The 4,594-nt window shown below is 40.4% G+C and overlaps 1 pseudogene; it reads left to right on the top strand.

The window, feature by feature from the left end:
• The window catches only part of LOC102754379, a 35,210-nt pseudogene that overhangs the window by 27,230 nt on the left and 3,386 nt on the right, over window positions 1-4,594 (top strand).

Genomic DNA, 4,594 nt, shown 5'->3' with positions numbered 1-4,594 from the left:
CAAAGTTGCCAATGGGCCACGGCCAGGGTGCAGGAACCCTGCAGACAGACCCACGGGCACAGTCCCAGCGGAGGTCCAACAGGTGCCACTGTTTTCTTGTTTCCGCTCCAGTATGTGAACTGGGGTCTGTTTTGCGACAGGTTCCTTTGGGGCTTTGGCATTTCTGTGCTTTCTGGTGGCGCCAGGCTGTGTGGGATGGTCAAGCTGGCGCTCCAGTGGCTGCCGGTTCCCTGAGCCCGAGAAGACTGTGCGGTAAAATACGGAGAAAAGATCTCGTCGTAAGCAAGTTCAGGCTGCCCCATTTCAACCTTAAGGAATCAACAGCGCCCATCACATATGGTGTCCTTTCAATGGAAACACAGAGAGTGCTGCCCTGAGCACACACGGTGCCAACTCACCAGGGCCCACAGACCAGCAGCGATGGCCACTTGCAGGTGACATCATGAAGTTGTGACGCTGAGGTGACGCCGGGGGTGAGTTCGGTTGCCAGGGTCACGTCTTGGCCCATGTGCAGGCCTATGTGCTGGGCACTGACAGGCGGCTCAGAGGACTGACATAGCCATGTCGATACCGCCGCAGTTTCTCTATGCATATTTAAATCATCCGTGTGTTCCGGAAAGAAGGGCTCGAGTCTGGTCAAGGGCACGTACCTTGGTTGTAGGCTTCTTCCCGGTCTGGGCCCTGATTGGCGTTCATGCAGGAGGCAACCAATTGATGTGTTTCTCTCACATCAATGTTTCTTTCTGTCTTTCCCTCTCTCTTCCACTATCTCTAAAAATCAATGGAAAAATATCCTCAGGTGAGGATTAAAATATATATATATGGGATTATTATTTTTTGCCTGGACCACAATGTGACATTGTGTGGTATACTTACTGGTTTATATTTTTGTGACTTCCAAATGAAAATAATTCCAGGAAAGCATCATATTAACGCTATTTTTAAAATCCTTGACACATTTTCAGTAGTCATCACTTTATATAAATTGATGAAATATTTAAATGTAAAACAAATAAAATCAAGTTTTAGAAGAAAGTATATACATTTTCTTGGAGAGGGTTTGAGAAAGGCATCAGACAAATCAGAAACCAAAAATAAAAGACATAACCTGTAAAATTTCTGTATGTCAAAACAACAACCCATCATAAAACAAAATTAAAAGACAAACATAAACGAGGAAAGCGTATGAAATATTTGGCCCAAACATTTAACAAATAAGGACTTCTTATCAATTACTAATAAAAAGATGAATGCCACAATAGACAAAGGAGCAAAGGAATACTATGTTACTTTTTTTAAATAAGAGTTTATTTGAGCCAAACTGATGACATGCTGGGAAGCAAGATCTCAATTGCTGCTGAATGTTATGTTCTTTATGCTCCTAGTAGTTGAGACTCAATTCAGGGGGTGTTTTCTTCAAAGTTGGCTCCTGAAACACAGAGCCTAGACTTTTATCTACAAAGGTTTAGTTTAGCTTTTCTTTTAATAGAAGCATAAGTGAAAAATTAACCTTATAACCTTTTAGCTTTCCTTTCAAAATAGAAAGCATAAACTAGTATCTCCATAAATTAACCTGCCACATTAGTAACTGTTGCTTCTATAATCAGAATATCAAAATCTATTCTGAAACACACAAAATGTAACAGTACAATGAAAGACAAGCAAGGGCTTGAGCCCTTGAACATTATGCAGTGACCTGGTTCCTTTCTTTTTATTTTATTTATTTTCATTTGTTAATCCTCACCTGAGGATATTTTTTGATTGATTTTTTAGAAAGAGTGGAAGGGAGAGGGAGAGATGTGAGAGAGACACATCAATTGATTGCCTCCCGCACTTCTCCCAACCAACTGAGGTACATGTCCTTGACCGAAATCGAACCTGGGACTCTCCAGTTCATCGACCGATGCTATTCACTGAGGCAAACCAGCTAGAGTTACTTTATTTTATTTTATTTATTTTATTGTTAATCCTCACTGAAGATATTTTTTCCATTGGTTTTCAGAGAGAGTGGAAGGGGTAGAGAGAGAGAGAGAAAGACAGAGAAACATTGATGTGAGAGAGACACATCAATTGCTTGCCTCCCTAATACTACAACCACGGCGGGGGATCAAACCTGCAACCCAGGTACATGCCCTTGACCAGGAATCCAACCTGAGACTCTTTGAGTCTGAGGGTCAATGCTCTAACCATTGACACAAGTGAGCCAAGGCCACTTGGGTCCTTTCAATGGACCTGTCAGAATCATAGTGACTGCACCCTAACAACCAAGTGTTACTGGGAAAGTTTCTGCACAGGGCAACGTGGCACCAATATAATTTCCTGGTCACTAACCTCATTGGCTCTTAACTCTGCTCAGCAATCTTACCATATATCTTTGGTCAACCCATGCTTCAAATACCCCACAAACCCTTTTTATTTTACTCAAACCTCTAACCATGCTATTTCAAACCCCATTGTCATTCTGAGTAGGTGACCTTCTTATTTCACAGAGTAGATATCCAATGGGCAATCTCTCAACTTTTTTCCTGCTATGAAACATAATCTGCACCCATTCTCCTTTCTCTTTGTATTGTTAAACCAGAAGAAGTAGTTTCCCCACCTCTGTTGAGTGGCTATTATCTCACTCAGTAAATATTTATTGGATAGAAGGCCCAATCCAGGTCCCAGGAAAAGTTAGGAATTTGAATTGAATAGTTTGAATGGAGCTTTGTTCTTTACTGAACCACTCTCAGCATGGCACAAAATGTAAGGAGGTACCCACTCTCAGCATGAAAACATAAACTAGGTTATAACAGGTAAAGAGTATGCTTCGCGTAGAAAGGATAGGGACTCTTTCTTGGAAATTTGTGTATGTGCATGTGTGTGCATGCTAGATTGAAAAGTAATTTTTCTTTACTGTGGTAACTGGTCAAAAAAGTGAAAAGCTTTGATGTCAAAGGTGAAAGTATCAATAAAGTCAGAAACAAAAGCAAGTCAATGAGAAAGAGAAAGAAAAATGTATAAATATTGTAAAGGAAGAGACAACTATCACTGCAGACAATAATTTTCTTCTAGAAAATTAGAGAGTATATAGTTTAAAAGTTGCATCTTATTCTTATTGTTTTTTTAAGCAATCACAAACATTTAATTCACATTTGTTCAACCATTCATATCCACATTCAAATCTTCTTTTTTTTTTTTTAAATATATTTTGTTGATTTTTTTTACAGAGAGGAAGGGAGAGGGATAGAGAGTTAGAAACATCGATGAGAGAGAAGCATCGATCAGCTGCCTCCGGCACACCCCCAACCAGGGATGTGCCTGCAACCAAGGTACATGCCCTTGACTGGAATCGAACCTGGGACCCTACAGTTCGCAGGCCAACGCTCTATCCTCTGAGCCAAACCAGTCAGGGCCAAATCTTCTATGTGTAGCTTACAGTTATCCATAAATTGGTGAGTGATCAGGGCTGTATGATTTTGATAAATTTACAAGAAAATGAGAGACAGCATCTGTTAAATTTACATATAATACCCTAGTATTGTGTACTTCTTGTGTATTTTGTTGGTTTTCCTGGCATATTTTTCCCTACCCTTTTATTTTTTAACCTTTTAAAATTGTTGACAGTATTATAGATAGCTCCCATTTCCCCACCTTGACCCTCTCCACCCAGCCTTAACTCCAACCCAGGCCTTCTTTTGATTGAAGTATACATACAGAAAAGTGTACATTTCATAAGCCTGATGAAATTTCCTAAATCAAGTACACTCAAGTAATGAGTAGCCATTCAGCAAACAGAACATTGTTAGGAGCCTGGAGGCCCCTTGCGTTCCTTTCAGTCACTGCTCACCCTTTGCCCCCTACGTAATTAAGACAAATGTAACAACAGTTTTATTTATTTAGTTAGTTTTAAATTTATTTTTATTTTTTGTTAATCCTCACCTGAGGATATTTTTCCATTGATTTTTAGGGAGAGTGGAAGAGAGAGGGAAAGACAGAAAGAAACATTGATGTGAGAGAAACACATTGATTGGTTGCCTCTTGCATAAGTCCTGACCAGGGCCTGGGCTGAGGAGGAGCCGCAACCAAGGTATGTGCTGTTGATTAGAATCGAACCCAGGACCTTTTGGTCCGCAGGCCAACGCTCTCTCCACTGAGCCAAACTGGGTAGGGCAATTTAACAACAGATTTAAAATGCTGCCTATAAGTTGAATTACTATAAACAAAATCATACTCTATACTTGCTATATAGAAATAACCTTTTGTAATGCAAGCAATCACTTGTTATCAACTGAACTTTGATATATATCTGGTTTTGTTAAAGCAGAGTGCAGAGAGCACCTGGGAAGGCACATGGGCATTTCTTTAATTATTATCAGCTGAAGCCAGTGGCCTTGGCAAAGCCACGTTCTGGAAACATGTTTTGCTAAAAGGCAGGAGTGTTGTCAGCTTGACCTTCAGCCCAGGTGCCAGGGGATGGGTTTTGTTATTTAAATCCAGCCAAGCACCAGGCAAGAATGCAAATAATCTCCTTTGTCTTGACTTTTGGTAAAACTTCCTGTTTTTTGCTGTATAAAATAAATATGCTGTATCAACTCTGGGTCCCTGTCCCCAT

Source organism: Myotis davidii, unplaced genomic scaffold, assembly GCF_000327345.1.
Source record: "Myotis davidii unplaced genomic scaffold, ASM32734v1 scaffold1633, whole genome shotgun sequence".
Lineage (NCBI taxonomy): Eukaryota > Metazoa > Chordata > Mammalia > Chiroptera > Vespertilionidae > Myotis > Myotis davidii.
This window is presented reverse-complemented; position numbering and strand designations above follow the sequence as displayed.